At 47.7% G+C, this 12,501-nt stretch overlaps 9 non-coding genes across 9 annotated transcripts; all 9 read right to left on the reverse strand.

The window, feature by feature from the left end:
- Positions 1 to 268: 268 nt before the first annotated feature.
- On the reverse strand, positions 269 to 459 carry LOC142686074 (U2 spliceosomal RNA). The gene has a single exon (XR_012855456.1). It is a non-coding gene; the product is annotated as a U2 spliceosomal RNA (small nuclear RNA).
- Positions 460 to 1,744: 1,285 nt separating this feature from the next.
- LOC142686075 (U2 spliceosomal RNA) lies at positions 1,745 to 1,935 on the reverse strand. The gene has a single exon (XR_012855457.1). It is a non-coding gene; the product is annotated as a U2 spliceosomal RNA (small nuclear RNA).
- A 1,280-nt stretch (positions 1,936 to 3,215) lies between these two features.
- On the reverse strand, positions 3,216 to 3,406 carry LOC142686076 (U2 spliceosomal RNA). Its single transcript, XR_012855458.1, has one exon. It is a non-coding gene; the product is annotated as a U2 spliceosomal RNA (small nuclear RNA).
- A 1,292-nt stretch (positions 3,407 to 4,698) lies between these two features.
- Positions 4,699 to 4,889, reverse strand: LOC142686079 (U2 spliceosomal RNA). Its single transcript, XR_012855460.1, has one exon. It is a non-coding gene; the product is annotated as a U2 spliceosomal RNA (small nuclear RNA).
- Positions 4,890 to 6,189: 1,300 nt separating this feature from the next.
- LOC142686080 (U2 spliceosomal RNA) lies at positions 6,190 to 6,380 on the reverse strand. The gene has a single exon (XR_012855461.1). It is a non-coding gene; the product is annotated as a U2 spliceosomal RNA (small nuclear RNA).
- Positions 6,381 to 7,676: 1,296 nt separating this feature from the next.
- On the reverse strand, positions 7,677 to 7,867 carry LOC142686081 (U2 spliceosomal RNA). Its single transcript, XR_012855462.1, has one exon. It is a non-coding gene; the product is annotated as a U2 spliceosomal RNA (small nuclear RNA).
- A 1,268-nt stretch (positions 7,868 to 9,135) lies between these two features.
- Positions 9,136 to 9,326, reverse strand: LOC142686082 (U2 spliceosomal RNA). The gene has a single exon (XR_012855463.1). It is a non-coding gene; the product is annotated as a U2 spliceosomal RNA (small nuclear RNA).
- Positions 9,327 to 10,618: 1,292 nt separating this feature from the next.
- LOC142686083 (U2 spliceosomal RNA) lies at positions 10,619 to 10,809 on the reverse strand. The gene has a single exon (XR_012855464.1). It is a non-coding gene; the product is annotated as a U2 spliceosomal RNA (small nuclear RNA).
- Positions 10,810 to 12,097: 1,288 nt separating this feature from the next.
- Positions 12,098 to 12,288, reverse strand: LOC142686084 (U2 spliceosomal RNA). Its single transcript, XR_012855465.1, has one exon. It is a non-coding gene; the product is annotated as a U2 spliceosomal RNA (small nuclear RNA).
- Between the last annotated feature and the right edge of the window lie 213 nt (positions 12,289 to 12,501).

Consider the following 12,501-nt stretch of genomic DNA (forward strand, 5'->3'; position numbering starts at 1 on the left):
ACCTAAAAGGGAGGGCGGAGAGAAGACAAGGAAGGTGAATGAGGTGTTCCAATGTGAAATGCCGGAAACACAGAAACACAGACGACACACAACAAGAGGTGGCAATCTATTCATTAATTGCATTTAATCAATGAGCTCATTATCACTCATGCATTGTCCAACAGGTGTTGAAATAATGGGATTAAAAGGGGAGATCCCTTCAGAAAGACAGAAACAATAGCAAAGACAAAAAACACTTTTGGAATCTGCTTTTAGTCAACACATAAGGAAAGGGTGCACCGGTCCTGGAAATACTGCAATACCAGGTCAATGCGTGGAGTGGACAGAGCAAGCTCTATTTCCATCTCCCTGTTCTAAAAATCCATTTAATATATGGTCCCCAGATAGGGGACGTATCAGATATTAAACTGATAAGAACAGATACTACACTTGATCTTAGCCAAAAGGCCGAGAAGCGATAACCCGAACGGGCCGCGCGTTGCCCGAGCCTGCCCGATACTGCTGTTCAGCCCTTGCAGCGATTCAGCCTACTTCTAGGCAATTCCATGGGGCCCTGCAGGCTCACACACTCACAGCTACACGGGAGGTGAATAAAGGCCGGAGAGGAAGCCAGACAGGATTTGCTTCTTTTGCTTGCACCACAATGCAGTGCTGAAAGAGGAGGAATCTACATAAAAACGCCTTCCTGGCAACGCCCAAATGCCCTGCTGCCATGCAGATAAACACTGGCAGCGGCAGCAAGTGCATGCCCACAGCCACCCCTTGTTCCTTCACACCTTGTATCAGCTGTAATCCAGTCCAGTCCAGTGCTGCCTGCTGAGCAGCACTGACCAACACTGCCTGGGCCCAGGCTTTTATCTCTGAGGCCCCATTATGATGTCAGAAAGCTGGCTCTGGAATCCTGAGGGCTCCACTATGACACGTGCAAAGTTCCGTCTGAACTTTATATAAGACGGTGAGGCTCAGTCAGTCACTCAGTGTTGCCTGAGAGGGCAACACTGCAACAGCCGGCCGCCAGGCTGTCTTTTTTTTTGCACAGCTAGTTGCCTCCAGGAGGCCACAAGAGGGAGACAAGGGACTGCAAAATGGAAAATAGGCATCCACCAACTTTACAGACAACTTCTCCTTGCTCCTACAACCTCCATCCTTGCACAGTTTGTTATTCTTCTAGGTAACATAGTAACAAATCCAAATTGCTGCTCTCTTTGTAGGCAAGCAAGGCTTTGTTGCAACTGCAATTCTTACTTCTTCTTGAAATGTAGGGACGACAGTACATTCCATCACATCCATCTAGTGTACACAGGTAGGTCCATTGTGGCGGGCAGGCGAGCGGGCGGGCTGCTTTATTGGCTGTTTGCTGTTCCCCTACTCCACTCCACTATTTGACTGTTGTGCTGCATCAATCAATCAATCAATCAATCAATCAATCAATCAATCAATCAATCAGTGGCTGGCTCAGGTGCAGCTCTTTAACTTACCTAAAAGGGAGGGCGGAGAGAAGACAAGGAAGGTGAATGAGGTGTTCCAATGTGAAATGCCGGAAACACAGAAACACAGACGACACACAACAAGAGGTGGCAATCTATTCATTAATTGCATTTAATCAATGAGCTCATTATCACTCATGCATTGTCCAACAGGTGTTGAAATAATGGGATTAAAAGGGGAGATCCCTTCAGAAAGACAGAAACAATAGCAAAGACAAAAAACACTTTTGGAATCTGCTTTTAGTCAACACATAAGGAAAGGGTGCACCGGTCCTGGAAATACTGCAATACCAGGTCAATGCGTGGAGTGGACAGAGCAAGCTCTATTTCCATCTCCCTGTTCTAAAAATCCATTTAATATATGGTCCCCAGATAGGGGACGTATCAGATATTAAACTGATAAGAACAGATACTACACTTGATCTTAGCCAAAAGGCCGAGAAGCGATAACCCGAACGGGCCGCGCGTTGCCCGAGCCTGCCCGATACTGCTGTTCAGCCCTTGCAGCGATTCAGCCTACTTCTAGGCAATTCCATGGGGCCCTGCAGGCTCACACACTCACAGCTACACGGGAGGTGAATAAAGGCCGGAGAGGAAGCCAGACAGGATTTGCTTCTTTTGCTTGCACCACAATGCAGTGCTGAAAGAGGAGGAATCTACATAAAAACGCCTTCCTGGCAACGCCCAAATGCCCTGCTGCCATGCAGATAAACACTGGCAGCGGCAGCAAGTGCATGCCCACAGCCACCCCTTGTTCCTTCACACCTTGTATCAGCTGTAATCCAGTCCAGTCCAGTGCTGCCTGCTGAGCAGCACTGACCAACACTGCCTGGGCCCAGGCTTTTATCTCTGAGGCCCCATTATGATGTCAGAAAGCTGGCTCTGGAATCCTGAGGGCTCCACTATGACACGTGCAAAGTTCCGTCTGAACTTTATATAAGACGGTGAGGCTCAGTCAGTCACTCAGTGTTGCCTGAGAGGGCAACACTGCAACAGCCGGCCGCCAGGCTGTCTTTTTTTTGCACAGCTAGTTGCCTCCAGGAGGCCACAAGAGGGAGACAAGGGACTGCAAAATGGAAAATAGGCATCCACCAACTTTACAGACAACTTCTCCTTGCTCCTACAACCTCCATCCTTGCACAGTTTGTTATTCTTCTAGGTAACATAGTAACAAATCCAAATTGCTGCTCTCTTTGTAGGCAAGCAAGGCTTTGTTGCAACTGCAATTCTTACTTCTTCTTGAAATGTAGGGACGACAGTACATTCCATCACATCCATCTAGTGTACACAGGTAGGTCCATTGTGGCGGGCAGGCGAGCGGGCGGGCTGCTTTATTGGCTGTTTGCTGTTCCCCTACTCCACTCCACTATTTGACTGTTGTGCTGCATCAATCAATCAATCAATCAATCAATCAATCAATCAATCAATCAGTGGCTGGCTCAGGTGCAGCTCTTTAACTTACCTAAAAGGGAGGGCGGAGAGAAGACAAGGAAGGTGAATGAGGTGTTCCAATGTGAAATGCCGGAAACACAGAAACACAGACGACACACAACAAGAGGTGGCAATCTATTCATTAATTGCATTTAATCAATGAGCTCATTATCACTCATGCATTGTCCAACAGGTGTTGAAATAATGGGATTAAAAGGGGAGATCCCTTCAGAAAGACAGAAACAATAGCAAAGACAAAAAACACTTTTGGAATCTGCTTTTAGTCAACACATAAGGAAAGGGTGCACCGGTCCTGGAAATACTGCAATACCAGGTCAATGCGTGGAGTGGACAGAGCAAGCTCTATTTCCATCTCCCTGTTCTAAAAATCCATTTAATATATGGTCCCCAGATAGGGGACGTATCAGATATTAAACTGATAAGAACAGATACTACACTTGATCTTAGCCAAAAGGCCGAGAAGCGATAACCCGAACGGGCCGCGCGTTGCCCGAGCCTGCCCGATACTGCTGTTCAGCCCTTGCAGCGATTCAGCCTACTTCTAGGCAATTCCATGGGGCCCTGCAGGCTCACACACTCACAGCTACACGGGAGGTGAATAAAGGCCGGAGAGGAAGCCAGACAGGATTTGCTTCTTTTGCTTGCACCACAATGCAGTGCTGAAAGAGGAGGAATCTACATAAAAACGCCTTCCTGGCAACGCCCAAATGCCCTGCTGCCATGCAGATAAACACTGGCAGCGGCAGCAAGTGCATGCCCACAGCCACCCCTTGTTCCTTCACACCTTGTATCAGCTGTAATCCAGTCCAGTCCAGTGCTGCCTGCTGAGCAGCACTGACCAACACTGCCTGGGCCCAGGCTTTTATCTCTGAGGCCCCATTATGATGTCAGAAAGCTGGCTCTGGAATCCTGAGGGCTCCACTATGACACGTGCAAAGTTCCGTCTGAACTTTATATAAGACGGTGAGGCTCAGTCAGTCACTCAGTGTTGCCTGAGAGGGCAACACTGCAACAGCCGGCCGCCAGGCTGTCTTTTTTTTGCACAGCTAGTTGCCTCCAGGAGGCCACAAGAGGGAGACAAGGGACTGCAAAATGGAAAATAGGCATCCACCAACTTTACAGACAACTTCTCCTTGCTCCTACAACCTCCATCCTTGCACAGTTTGTTATTCTTCTAGGTAACATAGTAACAAATCCAAATTGCTGCTCTCTTTGTAGGCAAGCAAGGCTTTGTTGCAACTGCAATTCTTACTTCTTCTTGAAATGTAGGGACGACAGTACATTCCATCACATCCATCTAGTGTACACAGGTAGGTCCATTGTGGCGGGCAGGCGAGCGGGCGGGCTGCTTTATTGGCTGTTTGCTGTTCCCCTACTCCACTCCACTATTTGACTGTTGTGCTGCATCAATCAATCAATCAATCAATCAATCAATCAATCAATCAATCAATCAATCAATCAGTGGCTGGCTCAGGTGCAGCTCTTTAACTTACCTAAAAGGGAGGGCGGAGAGAAGACAAGGAAGGTGAATGAGGTGTTCCAATGTGAAATGCCGGAAACACAGAAACACAGACGACACACAACAAGAGGTGGCAATCTATTCATTAATTGCATTTAATCAATGAGCTCATTATCACTCATGCATTGTCCAACAGGTGTTGAAATAATGGGATTAAAAGGGGAGATCCCTTCAGAAAGACAGAAACAATAGCAAAGACAAAAAACACTTTTGGAATCTGCTTTTAGTCAACACATAAGGAAAGGGTGCACCGGTCCTGGAAATACTGCAATACCAGGTCAATGCGTGGAGTGGACAGAGCAAGCTCTATTTCCATCTCCCTGTTCTAAAAATCCATTTAATATATGGTCCCCAGATAGGGGACGTATCAGATATTAAACTGATAAGAACAGATACTACACTTGATCTTAGCCAAAAGGCCGAGAAGCGATAACCCGAACGGGCCGCGCGTTGCCCGAGCCTGCCCGATACTGCTGTTCAGCCCTTGCAGCGATTCAGCCTACTTCTAGGCAATTCCATGGGGCCCTGCAGGCTCACACACTCACAGCTACACGGGAGGTGAATAAAGGCCGGAGAGGAAGCCAGACAGGATTTGCTTCTTTTGCTTGCACCACAATGCAGTGCTGAAAGAGGAGGAATCTACATAAAAACGCCTTCCTGGCAACGCCCAAATGCCCTGCTGCCATGCAGATAAACACTGGCAGCGGCAGCAAGTGCATGCCCACAGCCACCCCTTGTTCCTTCACACCTTGTATCAGCTGTAATCCAGTCCAGTCCAGTGCTGCCTGCTGAGCAGCACTGACCAACACTGCCTGGGCCCAGGCTTTTATCTCTGAGGCCCCATTATGATGTCAGAAAGCTGGCTCTGGAATCCTGAGGGCTCCACTATGACACGTGCAAAGTTCCGTCTGAACTTTATATAAGACGGTGAGGCTCAGTCAGTCACTCAGTGTTGCCTGAGAGGGCAACACTGCAACAGCCGGCCGCCAGGCTGTCTTTTTTTTGCACAGCTAGTTGCCTCCAGGAGGCCACAAGAGGGAGACAAGGGACTGCAAAATGGAAAATAGGCATCCACCAACTTTACAGACAACTTCTCCTTGCTCCTACAACCTCCATCCTTGCACAGTTTGTTATTCTTCTAGGTAACATAGTAACAAATCCAAATTGCTGCTCTCTTTGTAGGCAAGCAAGGCTTTGTTGCAACTGCAATTCTTACTTCTTCTTGAAATGTAGGGACGACAGTACATTCCATCACATCCATCTAGTGTACACAGGTAGGTCCATTGTGGCGGGCAGGCGAGCGGGCGGGCTGCTTTATTGGCTGTTTGCTGTTCCCCTACTCCACTCCACTATTTGACTGTTGTGCTGCATCAATCAATCAATCAATCAATCAATCAATCAATCAATCAATCAATCAATCAATCAATCAATCAGTGGCTGGCTCAGGTGCAGCTCTTTAACTTACCTAAAAGGGAGGGCGGAGAGAAGACAAGGAAGGTGAATGAGGTGTTCCAATGTGAAATGCCGGAAACACAGAAACACAGACGACACACAACAAGAGGTGGCAATCTATTCATTAATTGCATTTAATCAATGAGCTCATTATCACTCATGCATTGTCCAACAGGTGTTGAAATAATGGGATTAAAAGGGGAGATCCCTTCAGAAAGACAGAAACAATAGCAAAGACAAAAAACACTTTTGGAATCTGCTTTTAGTCAACACATAAGGAAAGGGTGCACCGGTCCTGGAAATACTGCAATACCAGGTCAATGCGTGGAGTGGACAGAGCAAGCTCTATTTCCATCTCCCTGTTCTAAAAATCCATTTAATATATGGTCCCCAGATAGGGGACGTATCAGATATTAAACTGATAAGAACAGATACTACACTTGATCTTAGCCAAAAGGCCGAGAAGCGATAACCCGAACGGGCCGCGCGTTGCCCGAGCCTGCCCGATACTGCTGTTCAGCCCTTGCAGCGATTCAGCCTACTTCTAGGCAATTCCATGGGGCCCTGCAGGCTCACACACTCACAGCTACACGGGAGGTGAATAAAGGCCGGAGAGGAAGCCAGACAGGATTTGCTTCTTTTGCTTGCACCACAATGCAGTGCTGAAAGAGGAGGAATCTACATAAAAACGCCTTCCTGGCAACGCCCAAATGCCCTGCTGCCATGCAGATAAACACTGGCAGCGGCAGCAAGTGCATGCCCACAGCCACCCCTTGTTCCTTCACACCTTGTATCAGCTGTAATCCAGTCCAGTCCAGTGCTGCCTGCTGAGCAGCACTGACCAACACTGCCTGGGCCCAGGCTTTTATCTCTGAGGCCCCATTATGATGTCAGAAAGCTGGCTCTGGAATCCTGAGGGCTCCACTATGACACGTGCAAAGTTCCGTCTGAACTTTATATAAGACGGTGAGGCTCAGTCAGTCACTCAGTGTTGCCTGAGAGGGCAACACTGCAACAGCCGGCCGCCAGGCTGTCTTTTTTTTGCACAGCTAGTTGCCTCCAGGAGGCCACAAGAGGGAGACAAGGGACTGCAAAATGGAAAATAGGCATCCACCAACTTTACAGACAACTTCTCCTTGCTCCTACAACCTCCATCCTTGCACAGTTTGTTATTCTTCTAGGTAACATAGTAACAAATCCAAATTGCTGCTCTCTTTGTAGGCAAGCAAGGCTTTGTTGCAACTGCAATTCTTACTTCTTCTTGAAATGTAGGGACGACAGTACATTCCATCACATCCATCTAGTGTACACAGGTAGGTCCATTGTGGCGGGCAGGCGAGCGGGCGGGCTGCTTTATTGGCTGTTTGCTGTTCCCCTACTCCACTCCACTATTTGACTGTTGTGCTGCATCAATCAATCAATCAATCAATCAATCAATCAATCAATCAATCAATCAATCAATCAATCAGTGGCTGGCTCAGGTGCAGCTCTTTAACTTACCTAAAAGGGAGGGCGGAGAGAAGACAAGGAAGGTGAATGAGGTGTTCCAATGTGAAATGCCGGAAACACAGAAACACAGACGACACACAACAAGAGGTGGCAATCTATTCATTAATTGCATTTAATCAATGAGCTCATTATCACTCATGCATTGTCCAACAGGTGTTGAAATAATGGGATTAAAAGGGGAGATCCCTTCAGAAAGACAGAAACAATAGCAAAGACAAAAAACACTTTTGGAATCTGCTTTTAGTCAACACATAAGGAAAGGGTGCACCGGTCCTGGAAATACTGCAATACCAGGTCAATGCGTGGAGTGGACAGAGCAAGCTCTATTTCCATCTCCCTGTTCTAAAAATCCATTTAATATATGGTCCCCAGATAGGGGACGTATCAGATATTAAACTGATAAGAACAGATACTACACTTGATCTTAGCCAAAAGGCCGAGAAGCGATAACCCGAACGGGCCGCGCGTTGCCCGAGCCTGCCCGATACTGCTGTTCAGCCCTTGCAGCGATTCAGCCTACTTCTAGGCAATTCCATGGGGCCCTGCAGGCTCACACACTCACAGCTACACGGGAGGTGAATAAAGGCCGGAGAGGAAGCCAGACAGGATTTGCTTCTTTTGCTTGCACCACAATGCAGTGCTGAAAGAGGAGGAATCTACATAAAAACGCCTTCCTGGCAACGCCCAAATGCCCTGCTGCCATGCAGATAAACACTGGCAGCGGCAGCAAGTGCATGCCCACAGCCACCCCTTGTTCCTTCACACCTTGTATCAGCTGTAATCCAGTCCAGTCCAGTGCTGCCTGCTGAGCAGCACTGACCAACACTGCCTGGGCCCAGGCTTTTATCTCTGAGGCCCCATTATGATGTCAGAAAGCTGGCTCTGGAATCCTGAGGGCTCCACTATGACACGTGCAAAGTTCCGTCTGAACTTTATATAAGACGGTGAGGCTCAGTCAGTCACTCAGTGTTGCCTGAGAGGGCAACACTGCAACAGCCGGCCGCCAGGCTGTCTTTTTTTTGCACAGCTAGTTGCCTCCAGGAGGCCACAAGAGGGAGACAAGGGACTGCAAAATGGAAAATAGGCATCCACCAACTTTACAGACAACTTCTCCTTGCTCCTACAACCTCCATCCTTGCACAGTTTGTTATTCTTCTAGGTAACATAGTAACACATCCAAATTGCTGCTCTCTTTGTAGGCAAGCAAGGCTTTGTTGCAACTGCAATTCTTACTTCTTCTTGAAATGTAGGGACGACAGTACATTCCATCACATCCATCTAGTGTACACAGGTAGGTCCATTGTGGCGGGCAGGCGAGCGGGCGGGCTGCTTTATTGGCTGTTTGCTGTTCCCCTACTCCACTCCACTATTTGACTGTTGTGCTGCATCAATCAATCAATCAATCAATCAATCAATCAGTGGCTGGCTCAGGTGCAGCTCTTTAACTTACCTAAAAGGGAGGGCGGAGAGAAGACAAGGAAGGTGAATGAGGTGTTCCAATGTGAAATGCCGGAAACACAGAAACACAGACGACACACAACAAGAGGTGGCAATCTATTCATTAATTGCATTTAATCAATGAGCTCATTATCACTCATGCATTGTCCAACAGGTGTTGAAATAATGGGATTAAAAGGGGAGATCCCTTCAGAAAGACAGAAACAATAGCAAAGACAAAAAACACTTTTGGAATCTGCTTTTAGTCAACACATAAGGAAAGGGTGCACCGGTCCTGGAAATACTGCAATACCAGGTCAATGCGTGGAGTGGACAGAGCAAGCTCTATTTCCATCTCCCTGTTCTAAAAATCCATTTAATATATGGTCCCCAGATAGGGGACGTATCAGATATTAAACTGATAAGAACAGATACTACACTTGATCTTAGCCAAAAGGCCGAGAAGCGATAACCCGAACGGGCCGCGCGTTGCCCGAGCCTGCCCGATACTGCTGTTCAGCCCTTGCAGCGATTCAGCCTACTTCTAGGCAATTCCATGGGGCCCTGCAGGCTCACACACTCACAGCTACACGGGAGGTGAATAAAGGCCGGAGAGGAAGCCAGACAGGATTTGCTTCTTTTGCTTGCACCACAATGCAGTGCTGAAAGAGGAGGAATCTACATAAAAACGCCTTCCTGGCAACGCCCAAATGCCCTGCTGCCATGCAGATAAACACTGGCAGCGGCAGCAAGTGCATGCCCACAGCCACCCCTTGTTCCTTCACACCTTGTATCAGCTGTAATCCAGTCCAGTCCAGTGCTGCCTGCTGAGCAGCACTGACCAACACTGCCTGGGCCCAGGCTTTTATCTCTGAGGCCCCATTATGATGTCAGAAAGCTGGCTCTGGAATCCTGAGGGCTCCACTATGACACGTGCAAAGTTCCGTCTGAACTTTATATAAGACGGTGAGGCTCAGTCAGTCACTCAGTGTTGCCTGAGAGGGCAACACTGCAACAGCCGGCCGCCAGGCTGTCTTTTTTTTGCACAGCTAGTTGCCTCCAGGAGGCCACAAGAGGGAGACAAGGGACTGCAAAATGGAAAATAGGCATCCACCAACTTTACAGACAACTTCTCCTTGCTCCTACAACCTCCATCCTTGCACAGTTTGTTATTCTTCTAGGTAACATAGTAACACATCCAAATTGCTGCTCTCTTTGTAGGCAAGCAAGGCTTTGTTGCAACTGCAATTCTTACTTCTTCTTGAAATGTAGGGACGACAGTACATTCCATCACATCCATCTAGTGTACACAGGTAGGTCCATTGTGGCGGGCAGGCGAGCGGGCGGGCTGCTTTATTGGCTGTTTGCTGTTCCCCTACTCCACTCCACTATTTGACTGTTGTGCTGCATCAATCAATCAATCAATCAATCAATCAATCAATCAATCAATCAATCAATCAATCAGTGGCTGGCTCAGGTGCAGCTCTTTAACTTACCTAAAAGGGAGGGCGGAGAGAAGACAAGGAAGGTGAATGAGGTGTTCCAATGTGAAATGCCGGAAACACAGAAACACAGACGACACACAACAAGAGGTGGCAATCTATTCATTAATTGCATTTAATCAATGAGCTCATTATCACTCATGCATTGTCCAACAGGTGTTGAAATAATGGGATTAAAAGGGGAGATCCCTTCAGAAAGACAGAAACAATAGCAAAGACAAAAAACACTTTTGGAATCTGCTTTTAGTCAACACATAAGGAAAGGGTGCACCGGTCCTGGAAATACTGCAATACCAGGTCAATGCGTGGAGTGGACAGAGCAAGCTCTATTTCCATCTCCCTGTTCTAAAAATCCATTTAATATATGGTCCCCAGATAGGGGACGTATCAGATATTAAACTGATAAGAACAGATACTACACTTGATCTTAGCCAAAAGGCCGAGAAGCGATAACCCGAACGGGCCGCGCGTTGCCCGAGCCTGCCCGATACTGCTGTTCAGCCCTTGCAGCGATTCAGCCTACTTCTAGGCAATTCCATGGGGCCCTGCAGGCTCACACACTCACAGCTACACGGGAGGTGAATAAAGGCCGGAGAGGAAGCCAGACAGGATTTGCTTCTTTTGCTTGCACCACAATGCAGTGCTGAAAGAGGAGGAATCTACATAAAAACGCCTTCCTGGCAACGCCCAAATGCCCTGCTGCCATGCAGATAAACACTGGCAGCGGCAGCAAGTGCATGCCCACAGCCACCCCTTGTTCCTTCACACCTTGTATCAGCTGTAATCCAGTCCAGTCCAGTGCTGCCTGCTGAGCAGCACTGACCAACACTGCCTGGGCCCAGGCTTTTATCTCTGAGGCCCCATTATGATGTCAGAAAGCTGGCTCTGGAATCCTGAGGGCTCCACTATGACACGTGCAAAGTTCCGTCTGAACTTTATATAAGACGGTGAGGCTCAGTCAGTCACTCAGTGTTGCCTGAGAGGGCAACACTGCAACAGCCGGCCGCCAGGCTGTCTTTTTTTTGCACAGCTAGTTGCCTCCAGGAGGCCACAAGAGGGAGACAAGGGACTGCAAAATGGAAAATAGGCATCCACCAACTTTACAGACAACTTCTCCTTGCTCCTACAACCTCCATCCTTGCACAGTTTGTTATTCTTCTAGGTAACATAGTAACAAATCCAAATTGCTGCTCTCTTTGTAGGCAAGCAAGGCTTTGTTGCAACTGCAATTCTTACTTCTTCTTGAAATGTAGGGACGACAGTACATTCCATCACATCCATCTAGTGTACACAGGTAGGTCCATTGTGGCGGGCAGGCGAGCGGGCGGGCTGCTTTATTGGCTGTTTGCTGTTCCCCTACTCCACTCCACTATTTGACTGTTGTGCTGCATCAATCAATCAATCAATCAATCAATCAATCAATCAATCAATCAATCAATCAGTGGCTGGCTCAGGTGCAGCACTTTAACTTACCTAAAAGGGAGGGCGGAGAGAAGACAAGGAAGGTGAATGAGGTGTTCCAATGTGAAATGCCGGAAACACAGAAACACAGACGACACACAACAAGAGGTGGCAATCTATTCATTAATTGCATTTAATCAATGAGCTCATTATCACTCATGCATTGTCCAACAGGTGTTGAAATAATGGGATTAAAAGGGGAGATCCCTTCAGAAAGACAGAAACAATAGCAAAGACAAAAAACACTTTTGGAATCTGCTTTTAGTCAACACATAAGGAAAGGGTGCACCGGTCCTGGAAATACTGCAATACCAGGTCAATGCGTGGAGTGGACAGAGCAAGCTCTATTTCCATCTCCCTGTTCTAAAAATCCATTTAATATATGGTCCCCAGATAGGGGACGTATCAGATATTAAACTGATAAGAACAGATACTACACTTGATCTTAGCCAAAAGGCCGAGAAGCGATAACCCGAACGGGCCGCGCGTTGCCCGAGCCTGCCCGATACTGCTGTTCAGCCCTTGCAGCGATTCAGCCTACTTCTAGGCAATTCCATGGGGCCCTGCAGGCTCACACACTCACAGCTACACGGGAGGTGAATAAAGGCCGGAGAGGAAGCCAGACAGGATTTGCTTCTTTTGCTTGCACCACAATGCAGTGCTGAAAGAGGAGGAATCTACA

The sequence above is a fragment of the Rhinoderma darwinii genome (genome assembly GCF_050947455.1).
Source record: "Rhinoderma darwinii isolate aRhiDar2 chromosome 5 unlocalized genomic scaffold, aRhiDar2.hap1 SUPER_5_unloc_17, whole genome shotgun sequence".
Taxonomy (NCBI): domain Eukaryota; kingdom Metazoa; phylum Chordata; class Amphibia; order Anura; family Rhinodermatidae; genus Rhinoderma; species Rhinoderma darwinii.